At 52.5% G+C, this 19,273-nt stretch overlaps 1 long non-coding RNA gene and 1 pseudogene across 1 annotated transcript; both read left to right on the forward strand.

The window, feature by feature from the left end:
• The first annotated feature begins 7,424 nt into the window (after window positions 1-7,424).
• LOC121166035 lies at window positions 7,425-7,780 on the forward strand (annotated as a pseudogene).
• Window positions 7,781-10,932: 3,152 nt separating this feature from the next.
• LOC121166025 lies at window positions 10,933-13,741 on the forward strand. Its single transcript, XR_005885334.1, has 3 exons — window positions 10,933-11,039; window positions 12,041-12,099; window positions 13,512-13,741. It is a non-coding gene; the product is annotated as an uncharacterized LOC121166025 (long non-coding RNA).
• Window positions 13,742-19,273: the final 5,532 nt, after the last annotated feature.

Genomic DNA, 19,273 nt, shown 5'->3' on the forward strand with positions numbered 1-19,273 from the left:
TACTACCTTCTTATTTGCAAGAAGCAACACAATGCTATGGTCATCATTTCTCCACTTAAAAAAGTGTTCACTGAAAATGGGTGCAGGGAGACAGCTCCCATTCACAGCTATCCCCGTGTCTAGCTCTCAGATAATTGGACTGCCTTCTCTCTGCACTTCTATTTCATTCTCCTCTTTGTGCCTTCTCTTTTAGTGCTCTCTGCTACAGCCTGTTCAAGCTGCACCAGCCCTGGCTTTCCACCCATGAGCCCAGCAGAGCTGATTACAGGCCCTGAAGAGAGAGAATTTGATCCATTTGAAACTCCCATGGTCCCCAAGCACTCTCCTGACATCAGGTACTGGGGTCAGGAGGCAGCTGCTGCCTGGCTCTTTGCTCCTTCCTCATGGGCAGTGTAAGAACTTCTTTGAGAAGCAGGTGGAGGAATTTCCTGGGAGGTGTTCTTGTTAGAGGAAAGGATGGCTGAGCAAACACAATGGACTCAGCTCACCTCTGCAGGTAGCCACAGCTCGTTTGGGAAGGCTGTTGGCATGCGGGAGGCTTCCCCTTGGGTGAAATGAAAGCCAGGACCCATGTGGGTCAAGTCCCAAGAAGGTGTTGCCACTGAAAGCACACAGCTCATGCCATCAAATTGGCTTCTATAAATACCTGTGGTTCCTTATTTGTATTACACTGACAGAGTTCCCCTGAAAGCCTTGCAGTCTGGTCTGATGAATCCTTGCTGTCCACTTTTGTGCCATGCTGCTCTCTCTACCTGTTCTATGCACAGCAAAGCCTTCTTCAGGTCTTACTCTTGCTGTCTCAGGTTACCTGACTTGCCCCTGATCCTCTCAGTTATCCCATCCTAGAATCCAAAAATTCGAAGAAACCACTTGGCAAGACCAAGTGTTCTTTGGAGTGTAATCAGGAAGAGTGTGACAGTCAATTGTGTGTATCCATTTGAGCCATGGTACTCAAATATTTGTGCAAACATTACTCTGTGTGTTTCTAGGAAGGAGTTTTTGGGATGAGTTTTCATTTAAATGGCAGGTCTTTCTTTTTTTCTTAACAAAAGTTATTTACTTGAAAAACTTCTCTGGCACTGCTACAGAGAAAGAGGAGAGAGGTTGATCCTTTATCTGCTGGTTTACTCCCCAAATGGCCACAACAACCAGGACACGGCCAGGCCAAAGCCAAGAGGCTGAAGCTTCTTCCAGGTCTTCCACATGGATGAGGTGCTAAGGCACTTGGGGACCATCTTCCACTGCTCTCCCAGGCACCTTAGCAACAAACCAGATTGGAAGTGGAGCATCTAGAATGTGAACTGGTGTCCCTATAAGATGCTAGTGTCACATGGATTAACCCACTACACAACACTAGCCCCAAATACTTAGACTTTTGAATAAAGCAATTGTCCTCCATCATGTGGATGTGCCACATGTAGTCTTTAGTAAGTCAAAGATTGGTCTCCATTGACCTGGAAGGAACTCTGCCAGCAACAACCTTTGAACTTGAACTGTAACTCCTCCCTGAGTCTCCAGCGGCCAGGTTGCTCTGTGGTTGTTTGGATTCGCCAAGTTTCCACAATATTGTGAGCCAATTTCTTAAATTATTCTCTTCCCATACAGACAGACATACCCCACTGCTTGTTTTTTCTCTGGAGAACCCTGGCCCAAATAGGAATCCTTCCTTTGTGAGTAGGGGCTGAAGGAAGTCCGGGAATCCAATAACAGTGAGTTTGAATGCATGACAGGTGGGAAATGTCATTTTGCTTTTTCAGCTGCAGGTCAGATATTCTGCCCTAAGCAGATTCCACCCTGGGCAGACATTGAGCACACAGTGAGCTGCTTCATGGAGCACTAGAGACATTGTGTCCTTTCTAAGCTGCATTTTGTTCCCAGTGATAACCCCCAAGGGCCCAATCTTGGCCTTAGCTCAGTGATTCTGAATGAGTGTGACTTTGCCCCTCGGAGACATTTGGCAACATCTGGAGATATTTTTGAGGCTCCCTCCCAGGAAGTGATGGCATTACTCGTATCAGCAGAACCAGGCAGGAATGCGGCTATATATTCTATAATGCACAGCAAAGCACCACTGCCACCCCTCACGGAGGATTAAATGGCCTTAAGTGACAATAGTGTCAAGGCTGAGAACCCCCAATAAAGGCAGCTACAGTAACTATAAGTAGAACAGGCCTATCTTCCATCTTAGCTTCCAGAAGATGTGCATATTTGTCCTCTGTCTTTCCAGTGTCACTTTGTGAGTAGAGAATTGCGGTGACACTGAAGAGAGCGCATTTCATGTTACTGTATCTGTTCTCTAGCACCTCAGTGCCAGACCATGTCTGGTCTTTTTTTTCCCTAAAGATTTATTTATTTATTAGAAAGTCAGATATACAGTGAGGAGGAGAGACAGAGAGGAAGATCTTCCGTCTGATGATTCACTCCCCAACTGAGCGCAACGGCTTTTGCTGCCCATCTGAAGCCAGGAGCCAGGAACTTCTTCCTGGTCTTCCACACGGGTGCAGGGTCCCAAGGCTTTGGGCCGTCCTCTATTGCTTTCCCAGGCCACAAGCAGGGAGCTGGATGGGAAGTGGAGCTGCTGGCATTTGAACCAGTGCCTATATGGGATCCTGGCATGTTCAAGGTGAGGACTTTAGCTGCTAGGCCATGCCGCCGGGCCCCATGCCTGGTCTTGTGCCCCAACGTAAAATCTGTAAGACTTATAATGCATGCTAGGAGATGCTGTATAAAACAGGGGTATGACTTGTCAAGGTTCTTTCCTAATGTCAACAGTCTTTTGGGCTGTTTGTGGGCTTTTGTCCTGTTAACAGAAGTCCAGGGGAGACTGTGGTTGGTCTAGCAGCTGAGACCCCTTAGCCCATGTGGGAGTACCTGGATTTGAGTCCCTTCTACTGCTCTAATGCAGATCCTGGGCAGGAGCAGTGAGAGCTCAAGGTCATGTGTTCCTTCTACCCATGGGACATGTGGATTGAGTTCATGGCTCCTGGTTCAGCCTAGTCCACCCTGGCTCTGAGGGCATTTGGGAATTGAGCCAGAGAATGTCTCTGCCTGTGTTTTTTTTTTTTTTCTGCCTCAAATAAATACATAATGAGGGGATCCAGTGCAATAGCCTAGCACCTAAATGTTTGTCTTGCAACCACCAGGATCCCACATGGATACTGGTTTGTGTCCCATCTGCTCCAATTACCACCATCTAGGTCCATGCTTGTGGCCTGGGAAAGCAGTCGAGGAGGGCATTAGTGCTGGAACTCTGCACATGGGAGAGTCCGAGGAGGTTCCAGGATCTTGGTTTCAGATCAGCTTAGCTCTGGCCATTGTGGCCACTTACGGAGTGAATCAGCAGACAGGATCTTTCTCTTTGGAAAGGCAGATGAGCAGAGGAGAGACAATCAAAATAAACAACATAAGAAGGTTGCTCTTCTGGTGGCACGTGTGATCTTCGCAGCAGCAGGATTCTCCCTCGGCTGTTCCTGCCCCTCCCATGCCAGCACAGCCTCCTCTTGAACCACCACCTGCTCCACCTTTACGACCTTCTGGACCACCTACCGACCTTACTCCCAGTCCAGCTCCAGGGACTCCTGCATTCCTGACACCCCCTGGAATGCCAGGACTCCCAGGCTTTACCCTAAGGTTTATCCCCAGCTCCTCCTCCAAGGTCATCCTCCTGTCCCTCTGCCACCACGGCTAAACCTCTCGCTCCACCTCCAGGCATCCCAACAAGCCCCTCTCATGCCAGCACTCCCTCCTCTTGGACCACTACCTGCTCCCTGGGGACACCTCATCCAGGAATGACAGGCCCACCTTCGGTGCCTCCACTTGGACCTGCCCAACCTGAGCTTTTCCCACCAGCTCCCTTCCCGAACCAAAAGGTTTTGAGTGCCCCATCCAATTTGATTCAAGGACACAAAGCGAATGAGATACAAGCGCAGCCACCATGAAGAAAGCCACCGCAATCAGCCACAACTCACTAATCACAAGGCAAATGTCCTCGATTTGTTCCCACTGCACTGAGGCTCAGGAGAATAAAGGGGCTTCTACTCCCTAGACAGTATCAGAGGATGACTGTGCTGTGCCTCTGGCCAAAGCAGTCCCCGAAGCTGGTCCTGCTGCTCCTGCGACCACACAAACTATCATGATGCTTCTGAGGATTTCATCAAAGACATGGAAGGGCTACTGTGACAGGGGAATCTTAATTTGTTCTGACCTGTGTGTGCTGTGGGCACTGGAATAGAGACTCGCAGAGAATCAGTGTATCATCTTCCCTTTTGTGTTTGAGTTATTTTTAATAATTTCCTGTAAATATTTTGTGTTACCTGTAGTAAAATGGATCACGGGAGCAGAGGCTGAGAAGAAAGGCTGAAGATGCTGAAGCCCAAGGAACCCCCAAACTCAAGCTGACACGGGAGTGCAAGGAGAGTCCACGGCGGCTTCTCCAGAGATGCCCTCCTGCAGCTTCTGCACAAGTAAGGTGACATTCTCCACCTGGTGTGTTCCAGAAGGAGGCCAGGCACGGCTGTGGTGGAGCTGTGACTGTCAAGGCCGCGGAGCTGGCTGTGCAGCATGAAGTGGGCCTGGTTGATAACCCACTGAAGATCTCCTGGTTGGAGGGACAGCCCCAGGGTGCCGCAGGCTACCCAGCCAGCCAGGACGGCCAAAGGGCTGGTTGCTGTCGGAAGGGGACTGCAAGAACCTGGTCCTGATGCGCATGTGTCAGGCTGCAGAGCAGCAGCAGCTGATTGCCCAGATGCAGTGGGCGGGGGGGGGAGGGGTAGGAGATACAGAAGGGCCGCCCACTTAGCCTCCTCCCAGGACCCCCAACATACAGCCCTTTCCAGAAGTACCTGCAATAAACTTCTGTTTGTTAGAAGTCAACAAGTGCCTTTTACTATTAACAGAAAAGACAGGTTCCTGGAGAGTGCAGTTTTAATTAGCTTAGTTTTTCTGGCCGGTTGCTGCCATTAGCATGAGACTTCAGAGACCAAAGCCTTTGGGGGCACCCAAAGTAATGTCCAGATGAGAGCATGCTGCTTACAGCCCCACTGGGAAATGCAGAAACTGGGGTGGCTCCAGAGACAGAGCAGACCTACCCAAAGGCCCCAAGCTCATGACCAAGGCTGCCTGTCAGTGCAGCTCACTCCTAGCCCAGCCCCTACCATCATGTGCTTGGCTACAGCAAACAGGACCTCGCGGTAAAACACTGGGATCAATGCCCCTTTCACTCTCCACGAAGGGGCAAGACGGCACCTTACTTTCCAAGCCAGAAAAGTTTCCAAGAAATAAAGGAAATGGTGTCACCCAAAGGAAACAAATACCAGTTCCTGTGTTCTCTTGTATTGCAACTGCTGCTAGACCAGGGAAATTGTTGACTTGAGCTTTTCCATATTTCCCCCTACCGCCCCCGAGAAACAAGGAGGAACAGAATATGGAAACCATGATCACACCCTCTTTTCCCTAACCCTTGATCCCCGCTCCGATCAACTATGTTAACATCATCTAAACTTATTAATTTAAAATTATTTTTAAGTACAAATGTGAGTCTTCAAAATGACAGCATTGTCACTCATCTGCTCCAAGGGGTCCGGGGGTTTCAACTTCCACTTAACAATGAACCAGACATTGATCAAGCCTTTCTTTTACAAAAACAAACTGGAAACAAAAATCTGTACTTCAAATCATCACAACGGCCCTGCCATTAAGGCCTTGAGGGGCCAAGATGACAGAGCGATCGGCAAAGCAGAGCTGAGCTGACTTTCAGCGCCCGCTCTCCCCTCACAGTGGCCGACAGCCTGAGCGTGTTGAGAGGGTCCTGGAGAAACGAAAGTCCTGAGCCTGCCAAGGGGGGAAGGCATCGCTAGTCACTGCCAGCTTGTGGGCGACATGTACAGCGTGCCCTAGTTACACCGACACCATGGGTTCCGTGGTTCAGAATTCAGACTTGGAACCCACTGAGCTTCCATCCCTGAGGGGACTGAGTGAACGACCCCGCCCTTAGTGACCTCGCACAAATACAGCTCTCTGCGTTGGGAGGTAACACCATGCAGAGCCCCGATTTAGCCCTGACCTTTTTTCCCCAAAATGTGGTCCATAAATACTATGCATACTCAATACACGCAAAAAATGACCCAGGAATAAAGCAGATTCCACAGGAGAGGATGTGTACCGAGAAGCACAGCTGCAGCGTACCACAGGGGGGCGCCACAGAGCAACCTGAGGCATTTAGCCTCATGGTTACCACTGATCATTGTGCCAGCGTCCCACAGCAGAGCGACTAAGTTCAGCACCGGGCTCCGGCTGCTGACGTCAACTTTCTGCTAGAAGCAGGTGGGAAGCAGCAGTGGTGGGGTAAGTCGCTGCATCCCTGCCACTCACATAGGAGACTTGGTTTAAAATACCAGAGGACATAAGAAATCTGATCAAAGTACAAACTAGTAAAAAAAAAAATAAGCACATCAAAGCTATTGTACATTATAAAAACTGAAAAAATCTGTAAAACTGATGGATTGTTGTAAGACTATCATAAAACAGTAAAGGAGGCAAAACTTGTCAATATTAGAAATGAAAATGGGGTACACAGCCACATGACTAAAAAAATAAGAACTGAATTGTGACCGTCTGACAGAATGTGAGAAATTTTAGGTAAAATGAATATATTTCTAGAGAAATACAACTTACCGCAACTAACAGAATTAGTTTTAAAAAAAAAGTTATAAAGGGTCCAGCACACTTGCCTAGTGGTTAAAGTCCTCACCTTGAACGTGCTGGGATCCCATATGGACACTAGTTATAGTCCTGGTGGCCCCATTTCCTATCCAGCTCCCTGCATGTGGTCTGGGGAAGCAGTTGATGACAGCCTTAAGCCTTGGGACCCTGCACCCACGTGGGAGACCCAGAAGAGGCGTCTGTCTCCTGGCTTCCCATCAGCACAGCACCAGCCACTGCAGCTGCTTGGGGAGTGAATCAAAGAACCGAAGATCTTCCTCTCTGTATAACTCACATTCCAATAAAAATGAAATAAACCTTTTTTCAAAAGGGTTTAAAGATGTGATAGCTATTACACAGCTACCAAAAAGAAATTTAAAATTTCTTAGAAAAGTCCAAATCAAATCAACTTGACTAATGATATCGTCCGCCTATTAAAAAACATAGCAATCCCACACATAACTGTTCCAGGATGTAAGAAACAGGAAACACTTTCTAAAACACTGTATTACCTGGATACCCAACGCGCTAACACAGCATGCCCTTCTTTCTCTTTTTTCTTTAGGTGAAAGAAATAAACCTGCATCCCCTCCTCTCGGGTCACCACCTGCTCCGACATTACGACCTTGTGGACCACCTACCATCCTCCTCTTGGTCCAGGCTCCTGTTGGGGCCTTAGGGTTCGCCCAAGGAGGTCTTGGCATCTTGCGGCTCCAGGCAGGACGATGGAGGTTGTGTGCAATGGCCGTCTTGGGAAGAAGGTCTGGGTTAAGTGCAACACCAAGGAACCATTGGGGACTTTGAAGTAGCTGACTGCGTCCCAAACCGACACCCGCTGGAACGAGATTGTTCTAAAGCAGGGGTGCACGATTTTTAAGGCCCACGTGGGGGACTACAGCATCCACGACGGGATGACCCTGGAGCTTTGCTACCAATAGAGAACTCCTCCTGCCCCACCTCCCACAACAGTGTGCTTGCTTGCTTTTAAAACTCACATGCATAAAAGCCTCCATGCTAAAAAGAAGAAAAAAATGGAAGTATATTTTGTATTGAGAATTAGATGTCCTTTAGGATGGTAAACAGCAAGAGGCCTCCTCCTTTCCTTTCTAAATAAAGCATACTTTGCAAACTACTTTGTTTGCATGAACATTCTTTCATGTGAGACAGGAACCGGGTTGCTGTTTTGTTTTTTTAACGTCCAACATGCTACAGCATGTTTGGGTTTTCTCCCCCATGTCTCAAATCCCCAGAGCGTGTTTCTCTCAAGGGCATCCTGTTGCCTGGAGAGACACGGGGCGGACGTATCACGCCCGCACCTGGAAGTGGCCTAACCGATCTCATCGCCAGGCCACTGTGAAGGAGACAGTGCCTGAGTGACCAGTTTGTAGTTAGAAAGCGAATGCGTAATTTACAGATCCCACCCTCCTAAGACTTTTTGTCTCCGAGCCTGGCGCTATGGAGAACAAGTTTTTTCCTTCGCCTTCAAGAAATTATTTTGAAAAGGGATCTTAAAGACAGCATTTCCACCATTAACATGCAGGGTTTTTTTTTCCTTCCTCCTGCAACAATGACAGGAGCTCTGGGCTTTTTCCTCAGGACGCATGGAGTTCTCTCCTGCCACCACGGCAGGAGCCCTTTTTACCCAAATTAATCCTGCTTTGCGAATTGGAATTGTAATGGGGCATCTCGCCATTGGTGGCTCACACCTGCTTGACAGCAGACAGGGTGTCAGGACAAGCCCTTTGTGCAGCCCCTCGCATCAATCAAGTTAATCGAAGGAGCGAAAAGTGTCCTCTGCTCTTCCTCCTGCACCATTCCGAACAACCGACAGCACGGAAATTACTCAATTACTCCGAGGTTCTGTGCCCCTGGCCTGACCTGCCTCCTGTAGGTGAATTAGCTGTGACTTTGGGCTCTGGTATTTCCTTCCTGCTTGAAACTTTGTCCTGTGTGGCTCTCAATCTGATGGGAGCACGAGAGCTGAAATACCCCTGACTTCTGCGCAGTAGCTCCTGGAGTGTAGTGAGAGCTGCTGTCACCAAGCTTAGGAAATAAAGACGCCTCCTACCATCCTACACTTGGGTGCTTGGTGATTGCTCTCGCAACCCACAACAGAATTGTTCGCATGAATATGCTGCTTTGGTGAGACAAGAAACGAGGTTGCTGCCATGTTTTGCATAAAACACCCTACAACAGTCTCTCTTTCTCTCTCTGGACAAGCAGGCCTCAGGGAGCTAACAGATCTGAAGATGCCCTATCATCTCAAACACTGTAGGGAACAGGAAAGTGCTGTGTGTGGCTTCCACCAACCCTTCCTGCTGTGTCCGGACTTGGAGAAGCCCAGTCCCTGGTCAGATACCACACCTGTCACTCACAGAGATCAGGACCTTGGCATTTAAACCAAAACCCACCTACCTGACACCTCCAATCTGAACCAACTCCCCGAGTTCAGACAGAGATTGTATGGCTAGTCACACCACCGAGTATCCCCCTGCCTCTGTCCTGCTGTGAGCACCAGTGTGAGGGTCCTTGGGGGGCTGTGGACCCCGAGTTTACAGGCACCTGAGAACAGCAACTACAAGTCAGATCCCAGAGAGCCGACGCTCTGCCTCCCGGGGCTCAGACCTGCATGGGTGTTCCCTCCCTTCAGCCAGAGCTTGACAGTGAAGGACAGGGTGGTCAGAAACCAATTCCGGAAAAGGCTGCTTAAGCCGGACTGTTGACAGCGGCTGGCTCAGGCTTAGCTGTAGTTGATTCAGCTCCTGGCTGGCTCCATGGTGGGCCTTCGTCTGGAATAATCCCCTGCCCAGCACAGGTGAGGACCTCTATTCTCAACACAAACATGGGAGGGGACAGAGACAGGGGAGTGGGCATCTGGGACCCGGGGGGACACAAGAGGGAGGGGAACAGGGAAGAAGCAGGTCCACTAGGCCGCCAGCCCTCTCCCTGCTGCCCAGCTGCTCCCGGGGACTGCTCCCCACTGTCTGCATGGTGATCCCCAGGTACACTGAGGCCAGGAAAGCCAGCATACCCCACGTGAGCCTTTGCCTACTCAAGACTGTCCCGAGCTCACCCAGCCTGTGGCACTGCATGCTGTGACAGCCCTCACAGCCTTGGGCTCATACCTCACCCCTCTAAACAAGACCCCAGCCTGTGTTCATCCCACACAGATTTCTCGAGTGCCTGCTCGGTGCTGGTCCAGGAGCTGCTGGGACGATTGCATGAGACTGAGTATAGAGTACACAGGGCCTGGCACACAGCAAGCCCATAGCAGTGGGTTTCTCTTAAGCAACCGTGGGCCCAGCAGATGAGCACGCTCCAGTGGGGTGCTGGGCCCAATGCCTGGCCCAGCGGCTGGGGATGGAAAGGCTGCCCAGTCGGGCCATACCTGAGGGGGAACTCTTCTGTAATTGCATGTGCACCAGCCCTTCCCCAGCATGGCCTTGGTCAACCACTAGGTGGCGCGGAAAGGACCTGCCACGCTGTGAGCACAGGTGTCATCCCTGCCCATGGAAGTCCCAGAGTGGGCAGGGATGCTCCAGCTGCATCTCAAGGTCTGGACCAAGGCTCCTGCCAATCATGGCTTCCTGGATTTGCCCTCTGAAGGTCCTAGCAACCACCATGGCCAGCAGAGGTGCACACACTGACTGCCCGTGGGCTCCTCACCACCCTGAGCACTCAGTGGTATAAACGGAGCCTCCTGCTTGTTCCCTTTTGCTCCCTGTTGTGTCCCAGGCTTTGGTGCTTAGCAGGAGCTCAGCAAGTGAGCCACAAGGGAGTCAATATGTCAGCTTGGAACCCTCCTCATGTAGTCCTTGTTTATCCCCATGGGGAAGGCACCACCCGACAAAGATGATGAAGTGAGGAGGCGGCCCACACGCCAGCCGAACCCAGCCAGAGAGACGCTCCCATCTACTGGGCGAGGGCCCACTGGAGGCTGTCAGTGAGCACCCCAAGAGAGGCTCTCAGCAGAGTGCCTGCCTCGTGGGGACTCTGGTTGTCAGCCCCTCACTCATTCACACCTGGGATGTACGGGCCCCCCACTTGCTTCTGTAGTAGGTGGACACGCAGCCCTGCCCATGTGTGCGTGATGGGGTCAGTGGGGCACCCTACAGGGTCAGTGCAGGCCTACACTGGAAACCTTCTCTCCCTCCTGCTGCTCCTTCCCAGGCTGCTGCCACCCACCCAGGCTGATCTCTCTTAACCTCCCTCCCCACCACAGAGACCCCAAAGACTAAGTGTGGCCTCAGCAAGACCTGCCCATCCAACTTCTTTGCATTTAAGATCAGCAGTGGGGCTGCCAACGTCGTGGGCCCCTCTATGTGCTTTGAAAATCAGATGTAAGTATCTGAAGGACATCCAGGTCTCTCTCCATTCATTCATTCATTCATTCATTCATTCCTTTATCTGCAAGAAAAAGCTAAGACTGCAGGGGCTGGGCTAGGGCAATCAGCCCACATCGTCCCAGGCTTCCTTTTCTGGCAGGAGTATAAGCCACAACAGCTGGCATTCAAACAGCAGCCAGATCAGCCACACCCACTCAAGACTCTGGGAGACACAGAGATGTGAGGGCAGCCCGGGTCAGCTGCCAGGTCTGCAGAAGGACCAGGACTTGAACTTGGGTCTGACAGTCAAATTGATGCGTTTACCTCCAAATGGGGATGCCTGTGGGGAGGGTTCAGGGTAGAAACAGGTATTAAAGCCAGATGTAGCAGGTACCAGGGTGTCACCCAGAGGCAAGAGGAAGACTATGCCTGTTACCCAGCCGAGGCAGGCAAGGCCCTGGGACACTGGCATTACCCGGTGAAAGAGGGCAGAGGTGGGGGTTCACCTCAGACTCCAAACACCTGACCACAGCTGGCCAACTCAACACAAGAGCCTGTGGGCTCGTTCATGGAAGGGGCTGGCAGTGGTAGACATCAGGACCAGTTGGGCCCAGGGAATCAACAACCGTGATCACCAAGGCCCCGGTCACACCATCTTCAGCTCTGGAGGCCTCTGTCCACTGTCGTCATTTTCTACACAGAAAATGCACTTCTCTGTATGATCAATGCGAGAGGCCGCCAGCTGCTTTGGCATCTCAGCCTAGCCTCACACCTACTGCACAAGAGCCAAGACTGGGTCCCAGTGTTGGGCCTGCGTCACGAGGCCATGCCCGGGCCAAGGACTGTGGCCAGGGCCCCCAGGAGGCTCTGGCTGTGCAATCAGGGAGAGCGAGGGCCCCATCCCAGCAGCCAGCTAGCCACAAGACAGGCCTCCTCGGGGGTCCCCAGACGCAGAGGGCCATGCATGGGCTGTGCAGTGTGACGTTTGGGGTTAATTTCCTTCACCATCCTTACAGCATCATGAGTCCGGTGAAAAACAACGTGGGCAGAGGCCTGAACATCGCCCTGGTGAACGGTGAGCAGCTAGGAAATCCTCCCCACAGTCAGCACGGGTAGGGCCGCATGGCTGGGCCTGGGACAAATGCACTGGCTTAACTCCCAGCATGCCCTGGGGTGGTCCCATGGCACTCAGGAGGGGAAGCATGACTGGTATTGGGGCAAGAGGTGGCACCAAAGTCTCAAACACCTGTTTCTACTTGGAGTACCAAACAAGAGAACACACACTTCTCCTTGAACATGTGGTCCATCCTCAAAGCCATTCACCTTGAAGCCCACCCCCCCCCACACACAAACACACGAGGCCAATGGGGACATTGTGTAGAAACACACTGGGTGGACACCAGCACTCACTCATTCAAGAATCACGGAGAACAGCTACTGTGGGCCAGGCCCTATGCAGGGCACCGGGGTCAGCTGTGAGCCCGCAGGTCGAGGCCCCTCACAGTGAGCACCAAAGACAGCATGACGCAGTAACATCTGTGGAGCACTTTATATGTGTGAGGACAGAGCTATGCCCAATACTCTCCATTTTCAAGGAGAGAGATTCGGTTCTGAGAGGTTGAGTCACTTGCCCAAAGTCACAGAGCCAACAAAATCAAGTCAGTGTGAGCCGAGCTCGGGCTGACCGGGCATGTGTGCAGCACCTACTGCATGCAGGCTGGGCTGAGTCCTGTGCAGGATGTTGGGGCTCAGAGCCAGAGCAAGCAGAGGGTTGCCAACGCGGACACGCAGCTTGCAGTGGGGCACAGCTCCCCTTGGAGCCCTCCACACCCACACCCCTGCTCCAATTCCAGAAAAATCCACCAGCACAGGCAGTCACAGAAGCACTTTCAGGGGGTTGTAGCACTCTGGTGAGGAAGTCACTCACACAGCTGACATCCCTTCTGCAACACCTCCATCTAGTGGCACAACGCGAGAACTGCACCTTTCCTCCCAAACAGCCCATTCCCTGGAGGACCAGGACTGTGCCACAAAACCCAAGGCCAAACTCAGATTCCTGCACTCTGGGCAAGCACTGGCCCCAGCACAAGCTTCTGCCAGTTGGATGGCTCACCCTGCAGATTTTCCATTTAAATGGGAATAATGATGACAACTATCATTCTTATTACTGCTTTGCTGATTAGATTTGTCCTATACTCACTGAGTAAAACTTAACATTAGTTTCCACAGCCCATTGTCCAAGACTGAGGTGAACACGCTGAGACGTGCTACACAGCTTGGATGGTTCTATTCCTTTTCAAATCCAAAGCCCTTCCAGCCTGTGGTCTCACATGGGCCTCACCCTCACCTTCAGCCACAGCTGTCCGACTAGATGTTGTTTCGTCCTCATTGTCTCCCTTAGACCTTAGCCCATGTAGCCACTGTTGGCACAATGGCACGTGGCATGACCCACGTTGCAGAAGTAATCCCTGTGCTCTCTCACCCCAGGAACCACGGGACTGCTGCTGAGACACAGCTCCTTTGACATGTACTCTGGAGGTAAGCCCGTGTGGGCACATGCACACACACCCCACCATGACAGGACCAGGGAGTGCGGAGAGGGCTGCTGGCGCTTGCTCTCATGGGAGATGACAGCGCCTGAACTCCAGGTAGACTGCCTTCCCGCTGGCCCAGCGAGGCTTTCCCATGTGCAGGTCTCAAGACAAGGACCCAAGGGCGCAGGTGGGAGGTGTGCTCGCCGGGTCTGGGCAGACAGACGAGTTTGGAGCCAGGCAGGGAGGGAAGCCTACACTGCGTGTGTCCAGAGCCTCGCTGCGGTGCAAGTAGAACCCACGTCAGACGTTCAGGGAGCCCAGGGGACAAGGGGACCAGGCACTCAACCCCCTAACCCCTTGCTCCTGCCCAGCACTGCCTGAGTACAAGTTGAATCTACAGGCCTAAGTGTACTTTTAAGGAAAAGAAATGCCAGAGCTGCTAGTTGAAGCAGTATGTGTGCTGACATGCAGAGTTCAAGGACCAGTACCGACAGCCCCACCCTTGCAGGTGCTTGGTTCCAGGCCTCAGGGATCTCTCAAGCACCCGAGGGCAGGTCACAGACTCCTGAGGCCAGGAAGGCGCTCTGTGAGGCTCTCAGCACCCTGTGCCTCTTGCAGCTGCCCTTCTGCCCTGGGAGACTTTTTTTTCTGCCAAGAGTTGTTTGGATATTTGAACACAAAACCATGGGCCATACTCCAAGCTATCCACTTCAAAACGCGCCTGCTGTGGACTCTGCATTTCATGTCCCCTCTGTGGTTGTCTTGGCAGAGCCAGATTTCACAGCCCACAACCCAGATGTTCCTGACCCCTGCTCTCAATGCCAGCTGGCTCACATTGACAAACAGAAGCAAACGGGGCCTCCTCAGCCCTGCCCAAGGCCTTTGGAGGGGAAAGGCCTGTCCTCCTGAGTGTTCAGCAAAGGGCGGGAAGAGTCGGTAAGACCCCACCCTGCTGCCCAGGCGTGTTCAGGAAATTCCATCCCTAAGACATGGAGCCAGCATTGTCCTTAAACTTCAGCAAGACAATTATAGCCACATCCATTTGGGGCTAACACTTAACCCCCCATTCCCTTCTGACATGCATGAGTCAGATTCCCACTGCAGGAGCCAGGCTGGGCACCAATCTCTTGCTGCATGGCTGGCCAGCACTGTAATTTTGGTCCTAGCCAGCAGGGGGCAGTCCAGCACAAACAGGAAAGGTGGCACCACTCTCCACCTATGCACCAGGGTGGAAAAGGGCACTGGGCAGATCAAAGGGCATCTCCTGAGCTGTGCAGCAGACAGTGGATTGATTGCAGGGACTAAGAGTGGCCTGACTTGATGGGCTGTCCCTGCTTCCCAGATGCTGTGCTCAGAGTTGGGCCGCTGAGTGACCTCATTTCCTGCCCTGAGCCCTTGGGTGGGAACCAGCGTTAACCACCACCACCCCCATTCCTCCTGCCACCATCGTCGGTGCCCACTGGAATATGCGGATTAGGTCAGGCAACTTGTCCAGAGTCACACAGAGAGAGGGGCTACCTGAGGGAGAGAACTGGATCCATTTGTCCCCATAGCTACTCAGACAGACCTGACAAAGTTTGGAGGCAGCCAGTGGTCCTCCTCCTCCTCTTGCTCCCTCCTCCACTGCCACTGCCCCTCGTGCCAAGGCCTCGGAAGACCTCTGAGATCTCCCAGATCCTGAGGTCACACCTCCACGGCCACCATCAGTGCTGGACAGGGAGAGCAAGCTGTGGGTGGAGAATCCCCTCCTCGGCCCCCTCCTGTCCAGCAGGAACCATGCCAGGGGCAACCACAGACAGCTGCCCAGGGAGCTTAGCCTTCGGGGTTGTTGGACAGCACCTGCCCAGCCGCAGCCGCCTGCCAGTGCAATACCAGCCCACCCTTTGCAGTGTCATGGACTCTCCTTACAGGAAAGCCATGACCAGAACGGGGAGAAAAGGCAGAGGGATAGGGGACTGGCCAGGGAGGACGAGGGGAAAGCCACCACGTGTTTTCTGGGCTGAGGAGGTCACAGGGGCTGGAGAGAAACACAGCAGCCACAGCAGCCAGCCCAGGCTCGATGATGGCCAAGCTCTGAGCATGGGTCAGGGCTGTGCCGAGCACCTGCACTCGGACACGACTTCTTGCTCTCCTTCATCGCTCACTCCTCCAGAGAGCTGTGCACCAGCCAGCATGTGCAGAGCACTGCCCTACACTCGGAGCACAGAGCAGGCAAGGGGTTAGATGGGGTCGCACCCAGGCAGGGACACAACAGCAAACACAGAAACCAGAGCTGCTGAGAAGAGCACCAATAATAATAGTAATAGAAATAACAAGACAGCTTATGGGGCGGCTGAAACAGGAGGTCAGAGAAGACATCTTAGAGGAGGTGATAACTGAGGATCAAGGGGGAAAGTCATGCAGACATCAGAAACAAGGAGCAGGGGTCCAAGGGAAACACTCGGGCAGTGAGAACAGCGAGTGTGAAGGCCCTGGGCTGGCAGGAGCGCAAGGAGTGAGGTCCCCGAACCCCGTGGCTCACAGGGAATTTATTCTAGCAGCAAAGCAGGATCTGGAACGCCTGATCCTTGACCATCCACACCCAGCTGCCATTTCACAAACCGTGGCTGTACTTCTGACACCTACTGCCCGCAGGCGCTGGGTGGCAGGGTGTCCCCACCAGTGCCCCTCTGGGAAATGGGGCGCTGTGCTGATCAAACTAGCTGGCAGGAGCTCCCCAGGGCACCATGCCTTTGGCCCTGGTGTTATGAACAGTGCAGTGACCACAGCACTCAGCTACCACGCAGACATGGTGTTCATGACTGATCTTGATTCACCACAGCCCACCGAGGGGTGCGGTCACAGTTGGCCCAACTTTGGTCAAGGCTAAGATTGAGATGGGCAGTGACACAGTCTGATACAACAAAATGCACATCTCAACCACACACCTGCCCCCTTCCAGTCGTGTGCTGCATGACTGGCTCCCTGCCCATGCCGCACAGAAAACACAGAGGGCCAGCCGCAGGTCACAGCACGTGAAACTGCTGGCTGCAGTGCCAGCATCCCACATGGATGCTGGCTTGAGTCCTGGTTGTCCCACTTTGGATCCAGTTCCCTGCTAGTGTGCCTGGGAACGCAGCAGAGGATGGCCCAGAGCTTGGGCCCCTGGACTTCTGAAAGAAAACTCAAAAGCAGCTCCTGGCTTCACTTGCAGCTACTTGGGGAGTAAACCTGCAGGTGAAGGATCAGTCTTCCTCCCTCCCTCCCTTCCCCTTCTCTGTAATCCCACCTTTCAAATAAATAAATAAAATCTTAAACCAAAAAAGAGACAGAGGCTCAGGGAGGTCCACTGTGCCCCCAGGTCACACGGCTGTGAGGGACAGGACAGAGATGACCGCAGCCTTCGTCTCCATCCCACACCAGTGACAAGGAGAGGGAAGGGGGTGGCCCGGAGGGGAGGATGCACTTGTAGATGGTGGCTCCCTGGACCCCCACACATTTCCCTGGCTTGGGCAGATGGCACCTGTGTCTCTCGGCACAGTTGTGGACTGGTTACGGAGTATGCCAGACTGGGCTAGACTCCATCACGCATTAGTGCTGTGGGAACCAGGGTAGGTGTAGATGAGCTGGGCTAGGTCTCTGTCCCTGCTGAGCCATGTGCGAGCTGTGTCTGGATGTGGACCAGGCTTTGCTGGGTAGTAGCACCCAACAGTGAGAACTGGAATGAGTGATTGCTGGTCAGGAAAAGCCACTGTTTCTGCTAGGACAGAAGGTGGACTAAGTAGGTCTGACCTGTGGATTCACTGGAGTGTGTTAGATCTAGCACTGGAAGAGGTTTTGATGGAGAACCTTGGGAAACGCCTCTGTTGGAACATTATTCCCGCAGGTGAGTGCAACAACCAAGACAGAGAGCAGCCCAGACCAAACCAGATATTGATACCCACCGGCATACATTTGGTACATGTCAGGGGCGAACCAGGCTGGGCCAGTTCATATGACCCACTGGCGAATCTGAGCTACAGTATGCAGTGTGGGTCAGGCTGGGTTGGGCTGCAACACAAGCCAGTTCATATGAGGGCTGGGACCAGGGGCTGGCTGGACTGTGCTAGGCTGTGCCCCCCACCAGCATGAGCCAGAACTGGGTGTGGCCTGGGCTACAGCACCCACTGGCAAATGCTGAAGTGAGGCAGGCCATGCTAGACTGGGACGCAGCACCTGACCAGTACACGTGAGACCTGAGTTGTGGGAGGGAGCAAAGCTGGTAGGGGGCTATGGAGGGCTCCCCTCCTGGCCCACCACTCTCACTGGTGAGTATGAGAGCTGGGATGGGGGCAGACGAGGTTGGGCAATAACCCCTGTTGGCCTCACGTGAGCTGGATCAGGAGAAAGCCAGACTGGGTTGACTGTCCCTACAAGTGCATGTATAAGCCAGAGTGGGTGTAGGTTGGTTGGGCATTGCTGCAGCATCAGCTGGCAGATGTTGGCATGGGGAGCAAATTCTGTCAAGTTAAACTGCAGAACCACCTGGAGAATGCAAGATCTGCGAGTGGGAATGGTCCCAGTAAGGAGACAGTGGTACCTCCCTCTTGGACTGCAACTCCCACTGGTGAACATGAGAACCAGGACTGGGGCAGATATGGCTAGAAAAAGAATGGCACCTGGCAGCACATGTGTGGGCTGGGTAGTGAGACTGGTTGGAATAAACTAGGCTTTGATGCCCATTGACATGTATGAGAGCTAAATGGGATGCTGGACAGACTGGACCAGTCTGCTGTGCATACTGGTAAGCATGGGAACCAGGGCAGGGGGCAGGTCTATTGGGGGTCATCTGGGGTTGTTCCAACTAGGCTGCAGTTCCCACTGGTTTACATGAGGGCCGAGTGTGTGACGGGCAGGATCGAGTTGGGCTGCAAAACTCATTGGTTTGTGTAGAAGACGGGGCTGGAAACAGAACACAGCCAGCAATGGCAACTAGCAGTGTGTGCGTAAGCTGATTTGGGCAACAGACTGTGCTGGACCCTGTATTGGCAAGCACATGCAAGAATCTGGTCTGGGATCACCTCAGATGAGGTTTCTTTGGGGATCCCCCTCAACTGAACCACTGGACTCAAACCCCACCCATGGAGAGAATTGCAGGTTCCATGGTCTGACCGTGGAGCGTATGTATCAGAGCTGGGCTTCCTCAATGGTGAAGACAGAGCAGTGGACAGCATATCCAGGTGCACATGGAGGATATGGAAGTACATTGGAGTCTGCAGAGGACACGTGGCAGCACAATAGAGGATGGAGGACAGAACAAATCAATCAACTACCCCAGCCAAGTGTTGGCAGTGAAAATCCGGGCAAGTGGAGACGCTAAGTGGACTATGTCAGCCAGTGGACTGTGGAGAGATTTTATCATGCTTCGAGTGGTGAGGTCAGCAGCAATTCAGAACTGTTGAACTATCAAAACCTCTTGAGCAGCGCCCTCGGAGCATGCCCCACATTGGGGATCCTGGAGTGCTGTCCAGTGACTTCCCATCATCTCAGGGTGCAGAGGCGTTTGGGAGGGTGGGTGTGGCTTCTAGCCTTATCTCTGCCCTTCCCCAGATACAGGAAGAAAAAAAAATGTGGAAATAATGGTCTTACCCACCTTCCTGTAGCTCTTGACCCTACTTATCCTAATTAACTATATAAAATCATCATCAACAAATAAATAAACACATAAAAAAAGATCAGATGCTGATGTCTGTAAAC

Source organism: Ochotona curzoniae, unplaced genomic scaffold (assembly GCF_017591425.1).
Source record: "Ochotona curzoniae isolate NIBS_2020 unplaced genomic scaffold, NIBS_Ocur_1.0 contig_908, whole genome shotgun sequence".
Lineage (NCBI taxonomy): Eukaryota > Metazoa > Chordata > Mammalia > Lagomorpha > Ochotonidae > Ochotona > Ochotona curzoniae.